The 14,510-nt window shown below is 33.3% G+C and overlaps 1 long non-coding RNA gene across 1 annotated transcript; it reads left to right on the top strand.

Annotated features, from left to right (window-relative positions):
- Window positions 1-11,556: 11,556 nt before the first annotated feature.
- Window positions 11,557-14,276, top strand: LOC148779835 (uncharacterized). Its single transcript, XR_016045022.1, has 2 exons — window positions 11,557-13,753; window positions 13,860-14,276. It is a non-coding gene; the product is annotated as an uncharacterized LOC148779835 (long non-coding RNA).
- Window positions 14,277-14,510: the final 234 nt, after the last annotated feature.

The raw sequence follows: 14,510 nt of genomic DNA, 5'->3' as shown, positions 1-14,510 counted from the left end.
GCTCTAGAGAGACAGAGAGAGAGAGTCTTGTCCAATATTGGTTTTTCATTGTATGGGATAAGGAGACAGACATGGGCTGGTTTTTAATTAAAGACACAAGTACTGGTTTTGTTCTGCGTGCTTGTTTGGTGTTTATCTGCAGATGAATTTACTTGTGTACCTTCTTATGGTCTGGTCTGCTTGTTCCATTTATTTGCATCTTGTAAAGATAGTTACGTTTACGTGCTAGTTGTTGGCTTTCGAGCTGTAGTTTGCTGGGTGCAATGCTAGCCGTAGGTTGTAGGCTTTCGAGCTGTAGTTTGCTGGGCGCACTAGCTGCGCTACGAAGATTATTCATTGCAAACATTGCTGGTTGGCTTTCGAGCTGTAGTTTGCTGGGCTGCACTTTCGCAGCGAAGATTATTCATTGTAAACATTGCTTGTTGGCTTTGAGCTGTAGTTTGCTAGGCGCCCTTTTGCTGCGAAGATTTTTCATTGCAAGCATTGCGTGTTGGCTTTTGAGCTGTAGTTTGCTGGGCGCCCTTTCGCCGGGAAGATTATTCATTGCCAAACTCTTATTTTCTTGTGAGACTACTCTCTGGTTACTGGTTATTCCCAGCACACTCATCGTAAAAGAGGATGCTCTCTCTTTACAATGGTCTCTTCTTATGGCCCTTTTCAAAGTGCTATTTACCCTTTTTCTCTTTTCCTACCCCACTGCACTGCTTATTCAGCTAAAGATAAATCCTACCAACGGTGGGTACGGATTCAAAATATCTTTTCTGAATGACAAAAGTAGCCCTTGTATTTTCCCTTGAACAGCAACTACTTTCTCCCTCTACAATATCTCTTGACACTCCTTATCAATGGCAGGAAAAAGTTTATATAAGATACTGTACGGGCAAGGTGCACCACAAAAAACCCTCGAATCGATATCTCAGACTACGAGATTCGTAGACGTGAAAAAAATGGGGTTTTTAGTCTTGAAAATGGTTTTTCTATCGCATTATCTATTTTCAAGATTTTTATATGTATATATTTATTTTCAAGATTTTAATGTATATAGATCCGCTTGATCATCACTATTTATGAACTTTTAAATTTCATAATTGGGGGGAGCAATATGGATTTTCAAATCATTACAAGGCTTTGTGGCATTGAAATAACATTCTTGGAATAGTTTTTGAGGTTTATCTTACTTCAATAGCATTAGTGGAAGCTTTATACAAACCTCACTTAGTGAAACAGAAAAAGTTTATATATGGTTGGAACCTTAGAATGTAGAATTATATATGTAGCTAAAAAATCTATTGAAATAATGTTATTTTAATGTTAAAAAACTTTTTAATTAACGTAGAGCTATGAATATTAAAAAAAAATAATTTTGAGCTTCAGAAATAGCGCATCTTGCAACATATTATTTAGACCATTTATTTTGAAGATTTTCATATATTTATAGATATGTTTGATTTAAGCAATTTTTTAAGTTTAAAATTTTATAATTAAATATAAAAATGATTTAAGTTATTTTTTAAGTTTAGAATTTTATAATTAGATATAAAAATATATTTTGACCGTTCGAAGAATTTTATATATTTATAGATCTGTTTGATTTTAATTATTTTTTAACTTTAAAATTTTATAAATAAATATAAAAATATATTTTAAAATAATCTCAACAAAATTTTACATCAAAATTTCCTATTACAATAAAATTTGGCGGTGCGCTTTAAATTGGATTGTTTTAGGTTGGTTGCAACCTTATAGAAACCACACCCTATTCGAAAACTCCATCCGTCCTTGCATGCCTCTTTGCTGACGAATAAAAACAAATTTACTCATCTTTTTTTTATCTTTTCTCAATGGGGGAAAATAAAATAAAAAGTATAGCAAAAAGAGGCAACAAATGCCAATCGTTTCAAGCGGTCTTATGATTGCTCTTTCTTTTATGTGAAAGCTGGTCGGTCTTTTTAACGGCTGGGATCATGCTCTCCACTTCATTTGTTTGCAATAATCACCTTAGTTCATGATAGATTTCAACTCTGCTATGGTTGGGTAAGGTTATTTTTGTGTCATATTTTGCTTATTTGTTGATCATCTACTCTTGCTCTTTTCTGGTTTTGTTCTAATTTTGCTGAAAGAGATTTTCTAAAACTCTTTACGAAAATGGAAAAAATAGAAAGAAATTTTCAAGTCTAAAAGTTTTTCTTTGGTGGACCATGACAATTCCCTCAATCTCAAGGTATTAAATTTATTTAAACAAGAGCATGACGTTAACATGTCAAGTTCCATAAAAGAGTTTTTTTTAGACCATTAATCATTTATCAACGAGATTGTTTATAAAGAGACTATTTATTTTTTTATATAGAACTCATAATAATTCGCCATCTAAATTTCAAAATAGGTAGTCATAAAAATGTAATTGAATTGACACAAAATTCAAAAACAAATATCTCAATGATTAACCCCAAGCTATCAAATTTGATATTTAACGAGTGTAGATGATTGTGAGCTCTGTGTACAAAAGATGAGATGTTTTTTTTTTGTAGACAAACCCTTCATGGATTAAATAGATACAATGAGTGCATATCAGTGGATCCAAGAGTTTCGATAGACAATAGGTAAGGATCTTAACTATGGTTAACTGAACGTTCTTTGGGATTAAATCCATGTCGCTTTCCCACATGCTTATGGGAAGGTATATGCCCATTATCTTTTCAAAAATATCTTTGATATGAAGTCGATGGATGAGGAATGGGCTCAAGTCAGGGGTACTAAAGGCATTACAATATGACGTCTTGAATTTTAGCACTACAACATAGCGTTATCTTCAATTTTATTTCAATTACGGCTAGAAGACCTCTTCCGCACTAAACCACCCAAACAAAAATAGAAAATTCGGTTGAATTGTGTAATCCACTATCCTCAAAGTTTGATAAGACGTACTATCTGTGGTCCAAAGACACAATCTCTCTCATATGGCGTATATGAAATGCGTCAGTCATATTCAAAATTCAAAGTTTGATCAGGTATTTTTCCAAAACTTTGTATAAAGCAATTGGTACGCCCATAGCATCTGATTTTATACCTGACTATTAGGGATTATTTTGGCCTTCTTGTATTATAAAAAGCAAGTTGCCTTATATTAATAAGCCTTGTACATAATTACAGTATCTTAATATAATCCTTTCATTGATTGAAAGTCTTGTCTTATCTTAAGAAGGATAAGCACGAATTATTTTCAGCCAAGGTTTCTTTGCCGTCTATCCTAATATTATTTAAAAGAAAATGGTTTGATAGGGTTGCAGCCCTATCAAAATAAGTAAAGCCTCACTTGAAAACTGATTGAAAATTACAATTTGAGCGTTGAAAAAAATTTATATCAATAATTTCGGTTTGAACATTATTGTTGTGAAAAAAAAAAAACAAAAAGATTTCAAGCTCTAACAATAATGTGTATTTTAACAAATTAGCTGTACCATCCATGTATTCAATGATCTGCAATATCCGTACAATTTTTGGATTTCAAATTTTATTTACAGTGTTAGAAATTGATTTTAGAGCCATTATAATAATTTTTATTGCTGAAAGTGCTTTTTTGAGGTATGGATTTATTTGATTTTCTTAACTCGTAGGCTTTATAGAAACTTCATCCCTAAATAAATGAATAATTTGGTCAACATTTTTTTTATATTATATTATGGATTCCAATTCAGTCTTTCACTAATAAAATCCAAAAATCGCTTCTGTAGAAGCCCTAGCCTTTTGTTGAGGATTGATTTGTTGAAAAGCATTTTTGATTTGACCTTAACATTGGTTAAACCTAAGTTAAATTCCGCATAATATTCTACCCATTTTTAAAATCTCAAAATTAATATTTTTGTAATTTGAAATTTAAAAAATGGAACTCATTCTGAAATTTACAATAATATTGATCCTCTCTTTATGCCGAAGATGCTTTTTCATTTGAAATTTTTTTAACCAAATTTGCAAGAACAACTGCTCATTTGGAAGCGCTGGATGACAAAAGAAGGAAGAGCGGCGGGGGAGCAGGCGAGGCCACTCTTCAGCTTGCATGCACTCCGCCTGCCTGCGGGCCTAACTTTGGGCAGCGTGCTCCGCACGTTGCGGTCTCTCGTTGCAGTCCAAGCAACAATGGTGGTCCCATCGCCATGTGCTCCTACTCTTGGGGCAGTACCACGTTTCTCTCTCTCTAGCCTTCCGGTTTGGAGTTTGGTCGTTGGTTACGTCAGGCTTAAAGTAGTGTTTTTAAAAGACAGATCTATGAACTCGAGTGGGCACCTAAAAATTAGTCTAGATTGGTGAATTGGTAATTCATTTAGTTTAGGTCGCTGAATCGGGCGATTTGAATGTGTGGATCGGTCGCATTCCATCTTAAAATGAAAGTAAAATTTTGAAACGAGGATGAGTGTCCAGTTGAGATCTGAGAGGAGTGTACCATGAGGCTGATGATTGTGGTGCTTCTGATTTTATTTCAAAAATCTTTTTCTAAGAAGCAAAAAAAAAAAAGCTTTTTGTAAACACATGAGGCTATTTCTTTATGTTTTTCTTTCTCTAAGTTCTCATATTTATAAAAGAAAAATAGGGGCCAACGTTCAATTTCTCAACGGGCATATGAGAGACAACCTCTAAGATTTCTAGGATGTTTAGCCTCATCTCACATGAATGTTAGTGAAAATATTGAGAAAATATTTATTTCGTTTGTATATTATATTTAAGAAAATATTTTAATGATGAATAAGCATTAAAATCAACTACCCATAGAATTCTTCCCATGAAAAGAGGTAAGGTTTTATGGACAGATATACACATGCTAACATCTCCCACTTGGCCATGACAACCATGTACACTTATAAGTTCTAGGTAAAGTCATATCTTTGAGTATGATCTTTATGATAATATTTGTCATTAGGTTTTTTCACGCTTTTGTGGATATGTCTCTCATAACAAATGTTCATAATTTCCATCAAAAGTACTTTTACGTTAATATAGATTTGTCACTCATGGAAACCTACTAACTTAAACATTTTAAAGTTATATTAAGTTAATGTGCTTAGAAAATATTTCTAGATTATGACCCTTTGTCAATAGGTCAGACAATCATATCAGACAAGGACAAGTATTTAATAATTACCACATTTTTCTCAATTACATCATGAAGATAGTGATATTGTACTTCTATGTGTCTTCTTTTAGAGCTATTTGCTCCACTTTATATCAGTTTAATTGCAGTTTGATTGTTACAAAATATTTGAATTAACCTTAAGCTAGTGTGCTTAGAAAATAGTCCCATATGTATACAATTTGTCAATGGGTCAGCAATCATATCAGACGAGAGAAAGTAACTAATGATTGCCTCATTTTTCTCAATTACATCCTGAATGCAGTGTGGTCGGTTCCTGCGTTGCCCATGTCCCTCATGTGTGTGTGTGCCGATGCAGATAAGGTGAGAGGTGCGGTATGAACCAAAAAAATTTAAAAATGAGGTAAGGCTTACCTCAAGTGTAGGGGTCGGATACTCTCGAGTGTGCTGCCCTCTAAGATTCTAGCACGGGTGTGCCCCTGCCGAAAGCTGGGGGTCGCTCGTGGATGTGGTTTGGATTCAACCCCCTTGCGCTCCTTCCGCCTCATTTCTCTCTCTTAAACCGCTTGCATGCTACGGCTCGGGTCCTAAGAACTCCTTGACTTGTCAATGGCTTGAGTAGGCTTGAATCTAGCCTGCAGAAAGCCACCCGATCAGTCATGGCCGCAGTTTTGAATCAACCCCCTTGCGCTCCTTCCGTCTTGTTTCTCTCTCTTGAGCCGCTCGCAGGCTACGGTTTTAAGAACTCCTTGGCTTGTCCCTAGCTTGAGTAGGCTTGAATGTAGGCTTGGTTTATGGTTTGGCTGTGATGGGTTTAGAATAGTTTCAAGTTGGCTCGGTGTGGTTCGAGGTTAGGTTTGAGTTGGCTTAGTGTGGGCTCGATATGGTTTAGGGTTAGGTGGTTTCGTGTAGGCTTGATGGGTTCGCATAGGATAGATGGGTTCGTGTAGATTAGGTGGGTTCATGTAGGATAGGTGGGTTCATGTAGGTTAGGTGGGTTCGGATAGGTAACGTGGGTAAGCTAGGTGGATTCAGGTAGGGTAGGCTAGGTGGGTTCGAGTGGAATAGGCTAAGTAGAGAAGGGATGAGTGACTAGGATCCAGTGGAATTTTGGCAACGCCTTCCCTTGGGCTATATAGATGGCGGTGAAAGGGTAATAGGCGAGTGGCCTGAGTACCCTGGAGCTGTTTCGTGAGTGGTACGCTAGGTTGTGCCCGGATCGGATGCCTCACGGAAGAAGCCTCCTTAAGAGCCCTAGACTAGGTTAAGAAGGTTTTGGTGTGGGGCAAACTTTATGGTATTCTAGGGTGCATGGTCTACGAAGGGGAGTATGGTGCACTAGGGTATATGATTTAGATAGGGGTGTATGGTGCATTAGGGTGTATGGTCTAGGTATGGGGTGTAGTATACTAGGGTGTATGGTCTAGGTATGGGGTATGGTACACTAAGGTGTATGATCTAGGTAGGGGAGTATGGTAGAGTGAGGTGGAATGGTTGGGGGTTTAGATTACCCTTGGTGAAGTGTAGAGACTTAACCAAGATAGGTTAAGGGATTGGGTTAGGTAAACTAGAGTTAATTAAAGGTAAGGGTAGTCTCTCTTTGCATAAATAATTCTCCCCTCTCTCTAAGGCAAAAGAAATTCAACATAGTACAAAATAAAAGAGCTCCACCACCTTTATCTCCAATTCATTAATCTTTTCAAGCCTTGCTAACATTTTTTCAAGTTCTTTAAAAAATTACATATGGGGGATTTATATAGAGTTCATCCTTCAAAGTTGAATGGATACTCAAAACCATCGGAATTGTGGAAAAATATAAATTACAAAATAAATATAGAAATTCGGATTAAAAGAAAAATTACCAAAAAAAGATACTAACAAATCATGAAAATGATAATAGGTCCCCGAAAAGGGGTTTCTTCCCATCCACATGGCCTAAGAGCTTCGTTCGGAATTTCTGGCATCGGTTTGGACGATCTAATACTTTAAAAATATATATCATGTCGAGACGATTATTTGATATAAGATTTGGATCGGACCATGAAGGTTTGAGGATGTTCTGGATGCTTTTTTATTTTTCCTATTTCATGCAAACTTGATCTTTTTTTTCCACATGATCTTATAAACAATGCTGCATTTATTACTTTGTTTTTATCAACAAATTGAAGGGGAAATTATCATGGTCTTTTCACACCAGAAACCATGAGAATGACCCTCGATTGGCTATTTTAGATTCTAGCAAGTCGTCGAAAAATCACTTTTCTGTTACCTCGAAATTTGTGCCAACTTCAGAGCCGTGAATGGATATCTTTTCGGACCCCAATTGTGATGTGTCTTATATCAAATCGAAGCTTATTGAATCAATCGAAACACACTCATTTTTAGGTTGACGTGACCTCCAGGCGTCGAGTTACGATCATCAAAGCGGAGGGAGGTATTGCAAACTGTTTTTCTGCATTAGTATAAGCTTTTGCAACGTTCTCTCTAAAATTTCTCCTGCATTAATCATCGATTTTATCCATGGCATATGTCAAACGTTCGTGCTCGTCGATGAGCACAACATACCTAAATTTGTGCTCGATCCGAATTGCAGATCACGAGATACAAGCGTGACAAGTTTGCCTCGCTTTGGAGGAAGCTAGCAAGTTTTTACCCATTTGGAGAAAGTAGGACCTAAAAGGATCCGTTTAGAGTGAAAGTTGGTGGTCGGGGGTTTTTCGACCTTCCGAAGCTGCTTTTGGTGGTTTGGGGACTATATGAGATCATCTTCATGAAGTTTTACTAGGGTGTATGCAGTACACTATACACGTATAGATTACAATACTCCCAGATCGTGCTTTCCTCCTATCTCTTGGTACCTTTGCCTATTTGAGGTGAAACTTGAGGAATGTCTTTAAGGTATCAATGGCCACTCTTGTGTATCTTTTGGGGCCAATGGGATATCTTATTGGGCTCTTTCAAAATCGAAATTTATTTCGCACGTGCTTCTATAGTCCTTAAAGCATATCTGGCACCTAAAGTTGCAACTGCCTCCTTTTTTATTAGCCTAAGGGGTAGGTGCCTCAAAAATACATACAAATATAGTGATATTGTCCCTCTAAAGTCTTCCTTTAGAGCTATTTGCTCTATTTTGTATTAGTTTAATTGTTGTTTGATTATCACAAAACATTTGAATTGCCCTGTCGATTATTTACAACTGCAAATTATCTATAAAATGCTTGACGCATAAGTTCAATAAATAATACATGCAATGCACTCAGCTTCTTGCATGTATCTTGTAACAAACCTTTGTTTCTTACTAGACCAATAAACCACTACACCTCTAAAGGGGAAAATGTACCCTGAGGTGGACATTCCATCGTCCTTATCCGCAGTAAAATCCGCATCTAAATATCCTCGAACTTCAAGCTTATCTACTTGAAAATATAATTTAAGATACTTTGTTCCCTTAATGTACCGTAGAATTCATTTAACTGCTTTCTAATGGGTTATGCTTAGATTACTTTGATATTTACTTATGAGACCTACAATATAGCACAAATCTAGTATTATACATCGTACCACATATACTAAGCTATCAATGATTTTTTTCACAAGAAATCTCTACTGAATTACTAAATTCTCTCCCATTATAATGAGATCCTTTTCCCCTTTAAATATACTTTGAAGAAAATAAAAAATAAAAAATAAAACTCATAAAAATAAACTCTCTATCTCTCTTACTAAAACTTATGTACCACTTTCTTAATCATTCCTTATCTCTTTTTTTTCTTTTGTCCTATTTCTTAATCCTTCCTTATCTCTTTTTTTTTTTTTTTTCATGATGCTTATCAACTCATTAAGAGATAAAAAACTATAGAAACTATATAATCATGAAAATCTATCATAACCAACTCCAATAGATAATTTATTATTCTATCATTTAAATATATAGAACTAAAGAAGACAAAAATAGCACTTAAAAACAATTAAAAATCAAATAACACCTTTTTTTTAAATTAAAAAAATATAAAATAAAAAACTGAACAACCAGATTTTTATTTGCATCAAAATACAAAATAAAAATTAACATTACCTGATTTGGATGAAGCAAAGTCCTTGTAGATTGAAACCCCCACTGAATTTCGAAGAATCAAAGGCCCACAGAGATCGATTGAAGGTTTTTAGGATCTACAAATGAAATAGAGCCGAAGTATTTCAAAGAAGATGGAGAATTCCATGTTTTCATTTATTAGAAATTGAAGAATGTGAGCGGTTCTACCACGACGATTTATAAAAACGTTTGAGCCAAATCTGTGCTGAAATGGCCACTAATTTCATAGAATGGCTGATAGCCCTAAATTCCCACGAAAGACCCAATTTTTTATCCCAAAAATTCAAAAAACAAAGGGCTGTGAAATTGATCCATTGCAGTTGTCATCATATAGACATTGATCAATAATTTGCTTCAATTATTTATTTGATAAAACCTGAAAAAATACCAAAAGAAAGATTCCACCACTGTTTTTGCACTTGAAAAATGAGGAAAGAAAACGAGGAACTTGCAAATCCACTACATAGAATCCCCGTTTTATTGTACCAAATTGTTGGTTCCCTTCTAGACTCGGACCGTTCCCCATATATTAGGGGAACCGGATAGGGGGAACGATTCTCGTTTCGATCATGGTGATTCCGGTCGATCTTGGCGTTTTCTAAAATACTAGTTTAAACAAACAAATCAATGACTTGGTAGGCCACATCGAAAATCAAGTTGAACGGATGCGAGAATCGGCTAGATCAACAAGGTTATGTCTCAACATAATTTCATAAAATCACTTAAATAGTTTTTTTCTTTTTTAGCTTTAAAAAAACAGTTAAAAGTGGTACGCTATGTACTTTCATTATTTTGCCAAAAATAAATATTGAGTACTCTACTATTGACCATTACATTCACATCCTACAATCATCATAAATATAGATACATAGTCCAAAATGAAGCTATATTGAGTGCTCCACGATTGACCAATATACTATTGAGTACTCCACTATAGACTATACAAAAATAAATATTGAGTACTCCACTATTGACTATACAAAAATAAATATTGAGTACTCCACTATTGACCATGACATTCACATCCTACCATCATCATGGATATAAATATATAGTCCAAAATAAAGCATGCAACACTTGAAATACAATCTAATATTAATACAATGAGACCATATGTCTTTGGTACAAAGATTGGTCGCAATTACTTATAACCATCAATTGTGAAATCTTATAGCTTGGGTGTATCACAAAGTTCGAGAAAGTTTCTTTTGAACTTTGAGTTTGGTTAATGAAATAAATGCAGCCACCCAACTTCACATCCAATGGTTAAAATTAATTGTGATCACCTTATATCAGAGGTAATTGGTTTCATTGTACACTTTTGCATACTAAAATGAAAAATAACGCTATTCTCCTTCTTCATCGTGTTGCTGCCCCCCATTGAATTATCTCGACAATTCATTCGGCCGATCCATATATGCTTTAGAATCTCGGTGCTCGATATGACTATACTATACTATTCCTTCACTTTTGAAGAAGAGGAAACCTACAATTTAATTTTCTTGCGCAACATTGAGTTAGATGCTCTAAAGGTGTAGGAGAAGAATAAAACTCTACACTACTCTCTCTAACTCTGGTATGTGTGGGACTCACTTTGTTGCGTATGTAAACTAATTTTGATTATTTATATACAGGTGGACTTCAACAGCAGAGTTCAAGACCAAATTTCTAATATCTTTATAAAACGATAAAATAGTTTTAATTACCACAAATTCATATTAGAATTTAGTGTCATGAATTTAATTATACAAAAAATTCAGCAATTTAGTCCACCAATATTATTAATATATAATTATAATATTCCATCAAACATTATCTAAAAAAACAATAAAAAACATTTCCATATTATAAGATTTATTTTTTAAAAAAAAACCCTTATAAATTTTCAGTCCATAACATTAAAAAAATTCATTAGGAAAACAATTATTTGAAAAGTAGAAAATTAATACATAAAATTTGGTTTGTTTATAAAAATTATTAAAAATATTGATTCGCACATCACATGCATCAATAACACATATGCATTAAAATACCTAATTGTATAATCGATTATAATGATTATATAATTTAGAATATACATGAATTATTAAACAAATTAGAAGTTTGTATTATTAACCGTATAATTATAACACATTATTATATTCATTATAATATCCAAATGATCCGTCTTGATTGAACAATAATAGCATCAAAACTAACGCTAAAGGAATCGATGTGCTGATCCAGATTCGCCGGATCTGGATTGGAATCATTGGAGCCATTGTGGATCCACAAATTAAATGGAATCCAGTTGTCACTAATGAGAATCGTGTGTCATGAGAATTGTGTGTCATGGCATCCCAGAGTCCGTGAAAAGCCCCATTTGAACAATGAATTCTTCACGGGTTTCACCATTTTGAGTGAATTAGTGAGTGAATTGATCGATTGAAAGCTTTTTCATTTAATTATTGAGCATCCATAAATGTTTCATTTCAGAAGAAATTATCACATCATTGAAATCACGAAATTGAATTTTTGGCATCGGTTCTTTCAAAAAACAGTTTAAGGCTTCCATTTTTCGTCGAAACTGTGGGTTTCAAACGACATTTGGACCTATTGTGAATGATATTAGAGAGTTTTTTATGACAATGGTGTTCTTTAGAAGGTCATGGAGCTTATTTGTGTGATTAAGCAAGGATTGTAGGTCGATTTTTCAAGAGATTGTGTTCTTCAAACAATTCCGAAAACCTTGATTTCTGATCAAATTAGCTTGATTCAAATCCAATTGAGATATGTATTTTGATCCTGATTGTTTCATTTCGCATATCCACTAGTATCATGATATATCATTTTATTTTTCTTGATATGATTTTTTTTAATGCTTTGTGGTTTTCATGGTGATTCAGGGTTCATCTGCTATTCTTTCAATTATGGCCTCGATTTTGATTAATTTTCTGTAAAATTTGAGGTGTTTTGAAGCAACTGTTTTTCTCCACTAGAAGTTAATTTGTCTGATTAAACATGAATTTAGGTCGATTTTGCAAGATACATATTAATACATTTTAGGTTTTTTTTGAGTAATTACTTTTAAATTATTTTGCAAACTTAAATTAGGCATTGGCAATATGTTCTTGATATACACAGTATAAGAATACAATTTTTTTTTTCGATTTTATTGTACTTATATTCAATTCTATGCCATGAATTTATAATTTTCATGGGGGGGAAAAAACTTTATTTTTCAATTTTATCGTCAAATTTTTAATGCAATAAAATGTATGTTTTTAATACATAATTGAATTATTCTTGATGCATAAATCGTATGTATGTTTTATAATTAAATTATTTTGGTGAATAAAATTAGGGATTGTGACAAATATATGTTGTTGTTTCTCTCATTATAAAAATACATTTTTATTCGTTTTTCTTGTGATTAAACTCATTTCTATATGTCATGAATTTATAACTATCATAGGAAAAAAAACTTGTCTTTTTCAATTTTATCGTCAATTTTTTTAGTGTAATGTATGTCCTTGATACATAATTAAATTATTCTTAACCACGATATTTGTAAAAATGTGATGTTTCATGCTCACTTCATAGTATCTTATTCTTATCATATGGTTTGATTTTATATTGTGGTGGAATATTCTGATTTGGAGCATGCTGATTTATCATTCTAGTTTGATTTATGCGAGAATTCTTACTTTTTCTATAACAACTAAGGGTTGTTTAGTATACTCTCACTTAATACATTTATCTTTCAATCAAAATTCGATAATATTCAGTTAACGAAGAAATAAATTTATAGGGAATAAGGTTTTTTGAATTTTGTTTTTGAAAAAAATAAAATATGGATTTATATTGGTTCCATTAAAAAAACACGTTTGTTTGAAGAAGTTCTTAACGGATTTCAAAAAATCGGAGATTTCTTGAAAAATTTGTGTTTTAAACAGAGACTTGCTAACTATGGTCAAACTGATATACTGGCACTCGTTGACATTAAAATTGGGGATAGTTTGATTTCTGAATTATTAGTGGGCCCTTTATACCGTTTTTTTTATCCAACCAGCTTTTTGATTCCTATCGCCAACATTTGTTAACAACTCTTATGTGGGAAAACTTTATTTTTATAGTAAACCTTCCAATAGCCGGGCAACTATAATGAATAGTAATATAGGTGGAATTATAGCCGTTAGGCTTTCATCGAGTACTTCAAAATACATATCACTATTTTAATTTTAATTTTAATTTTTTTATAAATCTGATTAAAATTAAAATTTAGATGTATATACTTAACACTATTGCACATCATATAAACATATAAAAAAAGTGATTTTCAATAATTTAAAGTTACAAAATTACCCCTATAATTTTTCGGTAGTATTTTGGTCATTTTATATTTTGGAAATTATTTTTATATATATTTTAATTATGCGCCCTATTTTTTGGTGCATACGTCTAAAATTTCATTATGATCCGATTTCTAGAAAAAACTATTAAAATTCATATAGTGATATACATTCTGAATCACATGATGAAGATTCGACGGCTGGGATTCTACATATATTACTATTCTTTGGAGCTACGCAGCTATGGTTAGCTTTTTCCTTACTTTTATGAACGGTTTAATGTCCCCCAAATTTATACTTCTTTCGAATTGATGCGTCTTGGATTTGATGTTTTGATCACCCGGTGATATAGATCTGGATCATACGGATCAACAATTCAAATCCAATGGATCAGTGATTTGGCAAAAGGAAAATCATTTACTCAAGATTGGTGCGGTAGCTGGAGTGCTCAGTTCTCCTACGGAGGTTCAATTATATGAATATATTAGATCTTGTTAATTTGATAAATGGTCGATTCCTAACAAGAACCGGCATTGTTTCTATCGATTTTCAATCCAGATTAGAAATTCTTTACTCACTGAAATCTAACACAGGATGGGGCTTTTAGCATTGAACAATTTTTTTATGCTGGCTGGACCGTATTTCTATAATATGCGATTTAGAGATATAAAACATCCATCTTAAAAATGGATGCAAATAGGTGGTCCACCTAAAAACAATTGTAACTAATGTCTAAATGTTTTTTTAATATAATTTTTTTTTTCATATTCATGATATCTATGTTAAAGATTACTTATTCTCTAAAACTTAAGAATAAATTATATTAAAAAAATATATTGATTGCCAAGCCCTCATTTCTACAGCATGCGGGCTGGCCGCATGCTAACCATGTCCTTTAGCATTTCAGTAAAAAACAATCATAACTGATTCTCCAAATGATATTTTTTATGATTTTAAATATTTGGAATTGAACATTTGAAAACTAAATATAAGTGTTTTTGAA

This window comes from Amborella trichopoda, chromosome 11 (assembly GCF_054954075.1).
Source record: "Amborella trichopoda isolate Santa Cruz 75 chromosome 11, AtrichopodaSantaCruz75HAP2 v2.0, whole genome shotgun sequence".
Lineage (NCBI taxonomy): Eukaryota > Viridiplantae > Streptophyta > Magnoliopsida > Amborellales > Amborellaceae > Amborella > Amborella trichopoda.
The sequence above is the reverse complement of the archived record's forward strand: the minus strand, read 5'-3'. Positions and strand labels throughout refer to the sequence as shown.